Genomic DNA, 14,499 nt, shown 5'->3' with positions numbered 1-14,499 from the left:
AGAGATATAAATTCCCCTCTTAGAACTGATTTCATGGCATCTCAGAGGTTTTGGTAAGATATTTCTTCATTTTCACTTGTTTCTAGGAATCTTTCAATTTTTTCTTTGATTTCAGTGTTGACGCATTATTTAGCATCATGCTGTTTAGTGTCCATGTCTTTGTGGGCTTTTGGGAAATGTTGTTGGTTTTGATATTTTTTTTTATTCCACTGTGGTCTGAAAATGTGCATGGCAAGATTTCAACCTTATGGAATTTTTTTATGCTTGATATATGGCCAAGGATGTGATCGATCTTGGAGTATGTTCCATGTGGTGATGAGTAGAATGTATATTCTGTGGTTGTTCGGTGAAATAATCTGTAGGTATCTACTAAGTCCATTTGGTCAAGTGTCAAGTTTAGGTTCTGGATCTCCTTGTTGATTTTTTGCCTTGATGATCTATCTAGGGCTGTCAGTGGGGTATTCAGGTCCCCTGCTATAATAGTATTAGAGTCAATATCTTTTTTTAGTTTATTTAGTAGTTGCTTTATAAATACTGGTGCTCCTGTGTTGGGTGCATATATGTTTAGGATGGATATTTCTTGTTGATGGATTGAACCTTTTATCATTATGTAGTGTCCTTTTGCATCTTTAAAAATTTTTTATAGCTTAAATGTTGTTTTGTCTGATAATAAGATTGGAACTCCTACATTGTTTTGTGATCTTTTTGCCTGACAACTCATTTTCCATCCTGTATCTTTGAGTCTGTGTGCATCCCTTGTAGTGAGATGGGTTTCCTGGATGCAGCAAATATTGGGGTCATGGTTTCTTATCCAGTCTACCATTCTGTGTCTTTTCAGTGGAACATTTAGACTATTCACATTCAGGCTGATTACTGAAATGTGATTGTTTATCCCTGTAATGAGGTTCTTATAAAATTTTTTCTTTGTTTGCTTGTTTTCTTTCAGCTTTGAGTTTAATGTATGTGTGTGTTTTCAAGTTTCTTGTTGCATTGTATTCTCTGTTGATTCAGTGCTCTGGTGTTCTCTTGGGAAGTTTGTGGTCATTCTTTTTTTTCTTTCTTCTGTGCTTAATACCTTTTTAAGTGTCTCCTGTAGAGCTGGCCTTGAAGCTGCATAATCTCTTAGGGATTGAATGTCTGGGAAGGATTTTAATTCTCCATCACTGATGAAGTTCAGCTTGGCTGGATAGGAAATTCTTGGTTGTAATTATTTTTCTTTGAGGACTTTGAATATGGGGCTCCAGTCCTTTCTTGCTTGTAGTGTTTCTCCTGATAGGTCTGCTGCTATTCTGATTGGTTTTCCCTGGTAGGTACTCTCACCTTTCTCTCTTGCTGCGTTTAGGATTTTTTCTTTTGTGCCTACTTTGTGTAGGCGAATTACTATGTGTCTCGGGGTTGGTCTTCTCATTTGATGTCTTATGGGGGTTCTCTGTATCTCTTGTGCTTGGCTGGTCACATCTCTGGTGAGATGGAGAAAGTTTTCTTGGATTATCTCCTGGAATACTTCTTCCAAATTGTTCTCATTTTCTCTTTCTTCTTCTGGGATACTAATCAGGCATAGGTTCGGCCTCTTGATATAATCGCACATCTCTTGTAGGCTTTGTTCTTTCTTTCTGAGCCTTCTTTCTATGGTTTTTACAGATTGGGTTAATTCCATGTTCTGGTCTTCAAGTTCTGAGATTCTTTCTTCAACTAGATTAATTCTGTTTTCCATGCTTGTCATCTTGTTATTTATTTCCTGGATGAAATTTTTTATTGCCAGAATCTCTGTTACAAGTACTTTCAGTGCTACATCTTGTCTTTCTTGAGTCTTATTCACTCTTTCCAACCATTCCCTAATCCCTGTCATGATCTGGGGCCAGTTGTTGGTGACTTCCATTGTTTGGGCACCAAGTCCGATTTCTCAGGAGTTTTGTCTTTGGTAGACTTGGAATTGCCTGAGGTTTTCCTTTGGCTTTTCCTCATTTGTGACAGATCTCTTCTTTTTTTCTTTGGTTCTGTTTTCAGTATCAGTAGGAGAGGCTTTCCCTTCTGATGTTTCCTCAGTCCTCTATTCTTCCCTGATCCGGACTCTGGATTTGTTCTATTTTGGAATAGGATGGTGGATGGGAAGCTTTGCTGTCTGTTGTAGTTTTTGAAATCCGAGTAAAGTGAGGAATGGGGCTGTAGGAATCAGATGCACCGATCTCTTTGGAGTTCTTCCTCATCCTTTTCTGACCACACCCTTTGTCCCATAACTGGATCAGGGTAGGGCGTGGGGCACCTGGAACTCAGCACTTGTCAGGTCCCTCTGAAGTTTGTGCTCTCAGGATATTTCCTCTGGACCATGATCAATCCCTGAGTAGTTGATCTGATACAGTCTGGCTTTCTAGTGTTTGAGGAGAGATCCCAGGGCCAGGCTTTCCATCCAAGAAAGAAGGGAGAAGCTGGCTCTCATGGCATTCCCGCCGGCTCCTGCACCTCCTTGTTTCTTTTAACCCTTCTTTCCGAAATACTTCCAATATCTGCTTTGCTGTCACTGGTGAGTTGGGGTGTTTTGCTAGTGCACAGAGTTAAAGGAATTTGGGATATTCCGATGCTCGATTACCACAAAACTGCCTTTGCCACTCAAATAATTTCTGCCTTGAAGATGTGTATGGCTTCCTCACTTGAAGAAGTTAACCTGAAACTGGAAGTTATTGTGAAGGTGGTTGACTCCCTTGGCATTCAGGAGAAGGGTACTTAGCTGGGAAGTCCACACTCTAATTTGCCTTGTTTCTTTTAATCCTTCTTTCTGAATTACTTCCAATATTTGCTTTGCTGTCACTGGTGAGTTGGGGTGTTTTACTAGTGCACACAGACTGTACACAGAGTTACTGATGACATTCCGGGGGTGGAGGGGCTGGGAGGGAGTGGTAATTGCTACACAAAGGTCTCAAGAGCAGAAGAGATGGGAGTGAAGAGGCGCCGAGGGCTTTACCCTTGGAGAGGCACAGCCTAGCCCCATGAGCACAGTCCTGGGAGAAGTGTCCCGAGGGGTCCCTGGCTTGCGCTCCTGTGTTGCTTATATTAATGACAATAATTATTTGTATTTCCCCCATCCTCATATAATTATTTACAAATAAAATGTCCGTTTGTGTGTTTTATTGCCATTGTTTTACAAAAATAGAAGTATAATTAATGTTCTGCATCTTTAATTTTTCTCTTGGTACTCCTCTGCTGAAACCTTTCCAATTAGTTCTTATGATTCTTTTTTTTTTTGAGTCGGGGTCTCACTCTGTCACCCAGGCTGGGGTGTAGTGGCACACTCATAGCCACCCCAGCATCAACCCACTGGGCTCAGGTGATCCTTCCACCTCAGCCTTCCAAGTAGCCAGAACTATAAGGCGCACGCTACCATGCCCGGCTAATTTTTTGATTTATTGTAGAGATGAGGTCTCTCCAAGTTGCCCAGGCTGGTCTCGAACCCCTACTCTCAGGCAATCATCTCATCTCCGCCTCCCAAAGTGTTGGGATTACAGGCTTGAGCCACCGCACCCGGCCTAATTCCACTTCTTTTTTTTTTAATTTGGAGTCTCACTCTGTCGCCCAGGCTGGAGTACAGTGGCATACTCATGGCCACCCCTGCGTCGACCCACTGGGCTCATGCAATCCTTCTGCCTCAGCCTTCCAAGTAGCCAGAACTACAGGTGCTCACTATCTAGTAATTGCATGTGGTAGACATACAAACAGTTCCCTCTGGGATACTGACTTTGTTTCTAATGTTTACTGCTCTTGACAGTGAAACGATAGACACTACTGAGCATCATTCCATATATTCTGAGGATTTTATTTCTTCAGTATAGATTTCCAGGAGTTGGGCTGTTGGTCAAAGAGAGCAGCTTTTTTAGCCTGGGTGACATAGCAAGATCTTGTCTCTACAAAAAAATTGTTTTAAAAAAAGTAGCCAGGTGTGGTGGTGCATGCCTTTAGTCCCAGCTACTAGCGAGGCTGAGGCAGAAGGATCACCTGAGACCAGGAGGTGGAGGCTGTGGTTAGCCATGAGTGTGTCACTGCACTCCAGCCTTGGTGACAGAGTGAGATATTGACTCAACAAGAAAAAAGAGAGAGAGAGAGAGAGAGAGAGAGAGAGAGAGAGAGAGAGAGAGAGAGAGAAAGAGAAAGAGAGAAAGAGAGAGAGAAAACAGCTTCTTGCTTTCTAAACATTCTGCCAGCACTGCATGGGGCTGCCCTTTTCTTTCTTGTCAACAATGGTCATCAGTGTTGTTTTGAGGTTTTTTTGTTTTGTTTTGTGTTTTTTTGAGTTGAAGTCTCACTCTATCGCCCAGACTGGAGTGCAATGGCCGCTCCCGGCCACCACAGCCTCCACCTGCTGGGCTCCGGCGATCCTTCCGCCTCAGCCTTCCAAGTAGCTGGAACTACAGGTGCGCGCTACCACGCCTGGCTAATTTTTTGATTTATTGTAGCGATGAGGTCTCACCAAGTTGCCCAGGCGGGTCTCGAACCTGCGGGCTCAGGCAATCCACTCACCTCAGCCTCCCAAAGTGCTAGGATTACAGGCTGAGCCACCGAGCCCGGCCATTTCTTTTTCTATAATGTCATTTCAAGGATGTTATATAAATGCATCCTTTTGGGATTGACTTTTTTCCACTCAGCATAATTCCCTTGTGATTGATCCAGGTTGTTGCTTTTATTTATTTTGTCTTCCCTTTTCCTGCTGAAGAGCATTTCATGGTATGGATGTGCCAGTTTGTCTAATCATTAACTTATTGAAGTATTTCTGGTTTGTTGTCTTTTTTCGAGTTGGATTCTCACTCTGTCGCCCAGACTGGAGTGCAGTGGCCGCTCCTGGCCATCACAGCCTCGACCTGCTGGGCTCCAGTGATCCTTCTGCCTCAGCCTTCCGAGTAGCCGGAATTACAGGCATGCGCTACCATGCCCGGCTGATTTTTTGATTTATTGTAGAGATGAGGTCTCGCTGCCCAGGCGGGTCTTGAACCCGCGGGCTCAGGCAGTCCACTCACCTCAGTCTCCCAAAGGTGCGGGATTACAGGCTGAGTCACCGAGCCTGTCTTCTGGTTTGTTTTTAGTTTTTGACTGTTACAAATAATGCTGCTATGAACATTCATATGTAGGGCTTTTTGTGTGAACATGAGTTTTAATTTTTCTGGGATAAGTTTAATTTCACTGGCACAAGATGTCATTGCTAGGTTGTATGGTATTTGCATAGTTAGTTTTATATGAAACTGTCAAACTCTTGTCCAGGGTGGCTGTACTGTGTTACATTACCCCCAGTAATCCAGTTTTGCTGCAGCCTTGTCAGCATTTGGTTTTGTCATGACTCTCTATTTTAGTCATATCGCATGGTGGTTTTAATTTGTTTTCCCTAATGACTAAAGATATTGAATGTCTTCTCAAGTGCTAATTGGCCATCTATATATTTCCTTTGGTGAACTATCTGTTGATGTCGTATCGTTTTTCTAATTGGAGGCGCATTAGATTTACTCCTAGAGGTGGAATTACTGAGTCAAAGGGTATAGGCATTTATTTATTTATTATTCTTATTATTTTTATTATTTTTATTTGGAATCTTACTCTCTCATCCAGGCTGGAGTGTGGTAGCATGCTCACAGCCACCACAGCCTTGACCTCTTGGGCTCAGGTGATCCTTCCACCTCAGCCTTCCAAGTAGCTGGAACTACAGGTGCGTGCCACCATACCCAACTAAATTTTTGATTTATTGTAGAGACGAGGTCTCACCAAGTTATCCAGGCTGGTCTCGAAACCCTGGACTCAGTCCTCTAGCTTCCACCTCTCAATGTGCTGGGATTACAGGCATGAGCCATTGTACCCAGTGGACATGGACATTTAACAAAGCTATATTTCTTGATTTCTTTGCAAAAAGATGTAGCAATTAATATTCATATTCCCATCAAGAATAATCATTTCCCCATACTTTTTCTGGCACTATGATTGGTTTTAAAGTCCTTAATCCTAAGATGCTATCTTAGTGTTACTACACTTTCCTGGCTATTAGTGTGGTTGAATATGTTTTCATGTGTTTATTGGCCAACTGTATTTCATCCTTTCATAGCTGGTTGTTATTTTTGAATCAGAGTCTCACTCTGTAGACCAGGCTAGAATGCAGTGGCATGCTCACGGCCACGGCAGCCTCAACCTGCTGGGCTCAGGCAATCTTCCACCTTAGCCTTCCAAGTAGCTGGAACTACAGGCGTGTGCCACCATACCTTGCTAATTTTTTTATTCTTTATTTTTTTGAGTCAGAGTCTCACTCTGTTGCCCAGGCTGGAGTGCAGTGACAAGCTCGACCTGCTGGGCTCAGGCAATCTTTCCACTTCACGCTTCCAAGTAGCTGGAACTACAGGTGTGCATTACCATGTCCAGCTAATTTTTTAATGTATTGTAGAGATGAGGTCTCACCAAGTTGCCTAGGCTGTTCTTGAACTTGTGGGCTCAGGCATTCCTCTTGCCTTGGCCTCCCAAAGTGCTGGGACCACAGGCATGAGCAAACTGAACAAGACTCCAACTCAAAAAAAAAAGTTTGGCTTTTATATTAGAGCACTGTATCTTGTCCTCAGGTTCTTCATTATATTTCCTTGTTATTTTTATAGTAAAAGTTTTTCTTTTTATGGTTTACATTTTTCTTTGATCTTAACCCATCTAGAATTGAGTTCTGTCTGGTTTGAGATAGAAACTTATTCTAATTTTTTTTCAGTCCCACACTCTCTTGCATCAGTGCCATTGGGTAAATAGCCTATTCTTGTTTGTCAAGTGTTATCATTATTTTTTGAGTCAGAGTCTCACTCTGTTGTCAGTGGCGTGATCATGACTCACTGCAGTCTTAACCTCCTGGGCTCAGGGGATCCTCCCACTTCTACAGGCATATGTCACTATGCCCGGCTCACCATTTGATGTTTTTTAGAGATGAGGTCTTGCTATGCTGCCCAGGCTGGGTATTACCATTATTATATATAAACTTTTTCCGTATTTATTTGGATTTTGGGGGGAGGGCTCTCTATACTGTTCTATCAATTTGTTTTGTTTATTCCTATAGCCCAAATTACACTGTGTCAAGTCCTATAACAACAATATATATATATTGTTTTTGGAGTTGGAGTCTCACTCTGATGCCCAGGATGGAGTGCAGTGGCATGCTCACAGCCACGACAGCCTTGACCTGCTGGGCTCAGCTGATCCTTCTGCCTTAGCCTTCCAAGTAGCTGGAACCACAGGCTTGTGCCACCATGCCCTGCTAGTTTTTTTATTTATTGTAGAAACAAGGTCTTGTCAAGTTGTCCAGGGTGGTCTTAAACTCATGGGCTTAGGCACTCCTCTTGCCTCAGCCTCCCAAAGTGCTGGGATTATAGGCATGAACCACTGCACCTGGCTGATATTTATGTTTTAATAAAAGCTTCCATTCAGGAAAATTGTATTTCTATTTATCTATTGATTTTGATATTTATGTCCGTTAAATACATTTTATGGTTTTCTTCATATAGGATTTGTCTCTTTCTTGTTAAAAATAAGATTTATAGCCGGGCTCGGTGGCTCAGCCTGTAATCCCGTGCCTTTGGGAGGCTGAGGTGAGTGGATTGCCTGAGCCCGCGGGTTAGAGACCCGCCTGGGCAGCGAGACCTCATCTCTACAATAAATCAAAATATCAGCCGGGCGTGGTAGCACATGCCTGTAATTCCGGCTACTTGGAAGGCTGAGGCGAAAGGATCGCCGGAGCCCACAGGTCGAGGCTGCGGTGGCGGGAGCGGCCACTGCACTCCAGTCTGGGCGACAGAGTGAGACTCCAAGTCAAAAAAAAAAAAAAAAAAAGATTTATTTTATTTTTGTTACCATTATGCTTGGAATTCTCCTCCACTAATTTTGTCTACTTAAACAAAAATCAACTATTACTATTATAGTGTTTTTATTACAGTATTTTTAAAATATGTGGTTTAGAAACATTTTGATCTTTTGTATATATTTTTTCCTTTAATATCGTGATCTAATATTTTAAAAAATGCTATTTCCAAGTTCTCTATAATCATTAAAATAGTTGCAGGATTTTTCTCACCATAACCTTTAAACTGTATTTCTTCATTCTTGATCTGTAGTTCAAGATAGCAATATTTCTGTTTCTTTATGCACAAACGCTTTTTTCCTGCTTGTTTTGGAAAGGGCACTAAGTTCAGAAAGATGCAAAGGCAAGAAAAACATGACCAGTAATTCTTTTTTTTTTTTTTTTTTTTTACATAATTCCGTTAAGAATTGTGTGTGTGTGTGTGTGTACTTAGCATAACTGAGACTTATCTAACATACAGTTACATATCCTGCTTATTTTTCATTTTACATTGTATCATAAACATGTCGACTTAACAGTGTAAACTCTTGGTAAAAATTTTTTTTTGAGTTGGAGTCTAACTCCGTCAACCAGGCTGGAGTGCAGTGGCATGCCCATGGCCACCCCAGCATCAACCTCCTGGGCTCTGGTGATCCTTCTGCCTCAACCTTCCAAGTAGCTGGAACCACAGGTGCTCGCTATCACACCTGGCTAATTTTTTTATTTATTGTAGAGACAAGGTCTCACCTTATTGCCCAGACTGGTCTTGAATCCGCAGCCTCAGGCAGTCCTCATACCTTGGCCTCCTAAAGTGTTGGGATTACAATCTTGAACCATTGCGCCTGGCTGATTAAATATTTTTAATACCTAAAAAGCATTTTATATATTTTTTATTTTTTAGTCAGGTCAGGGCCTTACTTTTTCTCAGGCTGGAGTGCAGTGGCATGATCATGACTCACTATAGCTTTGAGCTTCTAGGCTCAAGTGATCCTCCCAGCTTAGCCTCCTGAATAGCTGGTGATATAGGTGTGTGCTATCACATGTGGCTAATTTTTGAATTTTTTGTAGAGACGAGGTCTCACTATTTTGCCCAGGCTGGTCTTAAACTCCTGGGCACCAGCAATCCTCCAGGCTTAGCCTCCTGAAGTGCTGGGATTACAAGCATGAGGCATCATCCCTGGCTCTAAATAGTATTTGATTATATGCTAGGTTGCTATTTGTCAAATCAGTTTTCCACATATTAAATATTTAGGCAGTTTTTAACTTTCCACTAGTGTAAATAACATTGTTTTGCATATTTTTATTAAATTTTTATTTGATTTATAGATTTCAGTCTAGGATTGATATCTGCCAGTAGAATTCATGGGCACAAGATGTGAAACCTTTTGAAAAGTTAATTTAAGCCAGGCGCAGTGTGGCTCACGCCTGTAATCCCAGCACTTTGGGAGGCTGAGGTGAGAGAATTGCCTGAGACCTGGGCAACTTAGTGAGACCTCATCTCTACAATAAATAACAAAATTAGCTGGGTATGGTGGAGCGTGCCTTTAGTTCCAGCGACTTGGAAGGCTGAGGTGGAAGGCTTGCCTGAACCCATCAGGTCAAGGCCGTGGTGGCTGTGGGTGTGCCACTGCACTCTAGACTGTGCAACAGTGACTCCAACTCAAAAAAATGCAAACAAAACAAAACAAAAAAACAGGCAGGGCTTGGTGGCTCACGCCTATAATCCCAGCACTTTGGGAGACTGAGGTGAGAGGATTTCCTGAGTCCATGGGTTCCAGACCAGCCTGGGAAAATTGGCAAGACCTCATTTCTACAATCAATAAAAAAATTAGCTGGATATGGTGGTGCATGCCTGTAGTTCCAGCTACTTGGAAGTCTGAAGTGGAAGGATCGCCTGAGCCCATCAGGTCAAGACTATGGTGGCCGGGAGTGTGCCACTGCCCTTCAGGTTGGGTGACAGAGTGACACTCCAACTCAAAAAGAAAAAAATTAAAAAAAACCAACCAAACAAAAATGCCACAGTGGCAGGCAACCCACCATGGTGAGGCCAGAGTGCATGGAGCAGAGAGCATTTTGGAAAATGTAAGGACCAGTCTGAAAAAATAAAGAACTACAGTAATGCAGGTGCTGCTTTCATTTTGCAAATTTTATTATAAAACTGAGCAAAGATAAGAAGCAGTGGACAACCTTATAGTGTAAATGAGTACCTCCACAGTGTGCCCACTGCAAGCTAAAATGTAGATTCCTGTAGTTAGACAAGTGTGTTCTCCTTGACTTAACTGACCTGGATTTGAATTAAAAATTATACATGCAGCGGGGTCCAGTGGCTCAAGCCTGTAATCCCAGCACTTTGGGAGGCTGGGGTGAGAGGATTGCCTGATCCTGGGGGTTTGAGACCAGCCTGGGCAACTAGGTGAGACCTTGTCTCTACAGTAAATTACAAAAGAAAACTACCGGGGCCTGGTGGCATGTGTCTGTAGTTCCAGCTACTTGTAAGGCTGAGGTGGAAGGATTGCCTGAACCCAGCAGGTTGAGGCTGTGGTGACCATGAGCATGCCACTGCACTCCAGCCTGGGTGACAAGAGCCAGCCTCCAACTAAAAAAAAAAAATTGTAATCTGAGTTCCTTGATGGGGGGACCATTTTGGTCACATTCTCCCATAGCAGTCAGGCATCATGCTGAGTTCAGGGACTGCTGCTCATGGTTGGCAAGAGGAGACAGCCATGATGCTCAGACCATTAACAGAGAGTGGCTCGTCCTGTAGTAGAAGGAAACTCAGAATGAGGAAACACCCAGGAAGACTTCCTGGAAGAGGGAATGCTTGAGCTGAGGCTTGAATGACCAGTAGATATAGGCTCAGCCAAAAGGGGAGGTAAAGAGTGGTCATGGTGATTAAGTAGAATGGCTTTGGCAAAGCAGTTGTCTTAATAAGCTAATTGTAGGGTAAGCACCCTCCCAAGTGACTCTGGGAGTTAGTACTGATGATGTAACCACGCCTTGGGGACTGGGCTTGTGCCGTTCATCTGCATTCCATTCCCCTGAGAGGTTGGGTTTTCTCTAGAGCTCTCTGGGCAGTTGCTGAGCCGTGCATTGGAGCTCAGCAAACTGATGGGGACTGTTGAGTTGGTTGTTGTATCTGCAGAGAATCTTATAAAGGTAGAGGCTTTCGTTAATTGCAGAGGACTCTATTTTTATTTATTTATTTATTTGAGTTGGAATCTCACTTTGTCACCCAGGCTGGAGGGCAGTGGCATACTCACGGCCACCACCCTCCACCTGCTGGGCTCAGGCGATCCTTCCACCTCAGCCTTCCAAGAAACTGAAACTACAGGCATGCACCACCATGCCTGGCTAATTTTTTGATATATTGTAGAGACAAGGCCTTGCCAAGTTGCCCAGGCAGGTCTCAAATCCCTGGCTCAGGCAACCCTTTCACCTACACCTTCCCAAAGTGCTGGGATTATAGGCGTGAGCTACTGTGCCCTGCTGCAGACCAGGGTTTTTTTTTCCCTCTGACACAGGGCTGTGATCCAGCTCCGTTTTTGCTGTATGCCACTTTTTTGCTTACTGTGGTATTTAGATAGTTTTGGTGGATGTCTCAACTTTCAGGAAGCCCTCAAATATGTGCCTATGTAGACCGGGTGCAGTGTCTCACGCCTATAATCCCAGCACTTTGGGAAGCCAAGGTGAGAAGATTGCCTGAGCCCATGGGTTTGAGACCAGCCTGGGCAACTTGGTGAGACCTCATCTCTATAATAAATCAAAGAATTAGCTGCGTATGCTGGCACATGCCTGTAGTGCCAGCTACCTGAAGGACTGAGACACACAGATTGCCTGAGCCTAGCACTCGAGGCTGCAGTGGCCATGAGCATGCCACCGCACTCCAACCTGGGAGACTGAGAGAGACTCCGACTCAAAAAAAAAAAGAAAGAAAGAAAGAAAAAAAATATGCCTTCATGTATAGAGCCCGGTATGCACACATCTACTATGTAAGAGTGACATTTGCACAGCAGAGGAGTTGTTTCAGTGTCATGGTGTATTCTGGGACCTCTGGTTCAAGGTTAACCATCCATTTACCTACCCAGTGGAAAAGACTTGTGGGTCCCTTGCTATGTAGCAGGTACTGAGCTAGGCACAGGGGATCCAGCGAAGACAAGGTAGAAAGTGAAAACCAAATCATGTAGTTGAGGGGAAGTATTAGGTTTGGGATGCCAAATAAATAGGCTTCCTTCAGGGGAGGGCCAACTTTGATTGTTTGGCGCTGGTGGCCTAGAATGCTGGGATGGATTAGCAATGTCTGTCATGGGCACAGAATACAGCATAAAGGCATGCGTGCTGTATGTTTGCTGATGATGTGTTAGGGTTGTCTGGTGTCTACAGAATGACTAGTGAGGATTGGGTGTTAGAGTGAGAGAACTGTTATCTTAGAATAAAGGATGTTTCTGTTGGTGGTATGAGGTATAGAGGAAACTACATTGGATCAACATGGGGGGACTGGCCGGGGTACAGATTGTTAGGGTACTGAGTGAGGGTGGAGAGGTAAAGGGAGGTACGCAGCACTGCCAGGGCTGGCAAGCCGGAGGTGCGCGCTGGGAACCCAGAGATCCGAGTAAATGCAAAGAATTGCGACACACAAAAAGGTTAAGAAAGAAAAGTTTATTTAAAAGTAAATTAGAGAGAAGTTTCACCTCCCCAGGGTGGGGGAGGAGGACCCAAACCAGGAAGCATGGCGACACCCATGCTCTCAGAGAGCACATGGCCACACCAGACTCTAGCATGCCAGTGGCCCCTGGTTGCTTGTGGTTGAGTCATTGTAACCATTCCCCTTGATGGGGGAAGATCATTAGGGTGATTGGGTGGTGGTCTGCTTCCACGTCATCACAAAGGGGCAGGCAAACGCAGGTATTGATGTCAGGTGATGGACAGCAGACTGATGGGTGGGTTAGTCACATGATTGCTGCCATGGTGGGGCTTATATCTGTGTCACATAGTTCACAGAGGGCTGATTAGGTTAACCCTAGGCGGGGAGGATTCCTCCAAGAGACTTGTTAGACATTTGCAACTCACAGACTCTTATGACTTTGGCTTTGACAAGGAATCAAAAGTTTTCTAGAGATTATTATGCTAAACCATGCATGGTTGGGCTGTCCTGGTCTTGTATCTGGAGGAGATTTGCCTAAGGGAGATGGATAGGCTGTTTGTTTTGCAGTAGAATGTCTGAACACTTTCTAATTGTTACACTGAGGCAAAAAGACTAAAGAATAAGCTAAGTTTCTTCTAGGTTTCTATAGGTAACTTTCACAGATGTTACTGATTATTAGGCACTGTCTCCAGGAGGTCCTTAAATGTCTTCAAGCCTCAGCTTCCTCAAGTATGAAATGGAGACAATAATACCTGCCCCACCTGTATCATAATGTTGATTGGAGAAGTGAGTAGAATAATAGGCACAAAAACATTTTTACTACCCACAGAGTCATAAGCACCTGGGGTATTGTTACTGCAGGCTTGGGGATGGGTGGAGCAGCAAATGCCTGCAGTTAGGCAAACATTCCTGAACCAGATGGTGGTGGCCTCAGGGCCTTAGCACCGGGCTCCTCTTTTCAATCTGATAGCTGCCCTTGTCATATCCAGGTTGGAACTCCAAGGCTACCTCCATTAAGGCCACAGAATTAAAACCCATCCCTGCCCCATCTCTGCCTGCCTCCAAAGTTCTAATTAACTGTAATGGTCTGGTTAGCTTATTAGTGTATCTCCCCCTGCCAAAGCCGTGCAAATGTGGTGAGACATAGACCTTACCCATTTCACTCCTACCTTTGTATCCTCAGAGTCTAGAACGGTGCCTGGCACATGGGAGAGGTTCAGAATTTCTTCACATTTGGTGCATGATTGAATGGAATGGGCTCTGAGGTCTGCAGGCCCGATTGAGCAGGGCCCAGGAGCCCTGGGAGGATGGCTAGAATTGAATGCAGTGTCTGTAACCTTATCTCTTTATAGACATGGATCCTGAATCTCCCATTTCTTTGGTCATTGAAAAACAAATTCAGCCGGGCTCGGTGGCTCAGCCTGTAATCCCGCGCCTTTGGGAGGCTGAGGTGAGTGGATTGCCTGAGCCCGCGGGTTCGAGACCCGCCTGGGCAGCGAGACCTCATCTCTACAATAAATCAAAAAATCAGCCGGGCGTGGTAGCGCATGCCTGTAATTCCGGCTACTCGAAGGCTGAGGCGGAAGGATCGCCGGAGCCCGGCAGGTCGAGGCTGCAGTGACCAGGAGCGGCCACTGCACTCCAGTCTGGGCGACAGAGTGAGACTAAAAAAAAAAAGAATAAAATCATGAATTTCGCAGCAACCTGGATGGAACTAGAATTTAAAATACTGAGTGATCCCTCACAGAAACAAAGATCTGAGTATCACATGTTCTCACTCATAAGTGGACCTTGAACATCTATCGTAATACTTTAAGAAAAGGATTGACAGTGGCAGGAAACTATGGAGGGTGCAGGGAGGGGAAGGGAGGTGGGATTAATGGTAGTCAATACCTGTCTGGGGACGGGGGGACACCCCTTATCAACAAGGGTGCCTGAACGATGCATATTTATATACCTAACCCTTAACTATAACCCACAATTTTAAAATAAAAATTGCATTTAATAAAAAAAGAAAGGAAAAGTT

At 43.9% G+C, this 14,499-nt stretch overlaps 1 protein-coding gene across 1 annotated transcript in view; it reads left to right on the top strand.

Annotated features, from left to right (window-relative positions):
- The window catches only part of SNX29 (sorting nexin 29), a 221,408-nt gene that overhangs the window by 26,856 nt on the left and 180,053 nt on the right, over positions 1–14,499 (top strand). The window lies entirely within an intron of this gene.

This window comes from Carlito syrichta, unplaced genomic scaffold (assembly GCF_000164805.1).
Source record: "Carlito syrichta isolate Samal-C Ts95f unplaced genomic scaffold, Tarsius_syrichta-2.0.1 Scaffold308864, whole genome shotgun sequence".
In the NCBI taxonomy this organism is placed as follows: domain Eukaryota; kingdom Metazoa; phylum Chordata; class Mammalia; order Primates; family Tarsiidae; genus Carlito; species Carlito syrichta.
The sequence above is the reverse complement of the archived record's forward strand: the minus strand, read 5'-3'. Positions and strand labels throughout refer to the sequence as shown.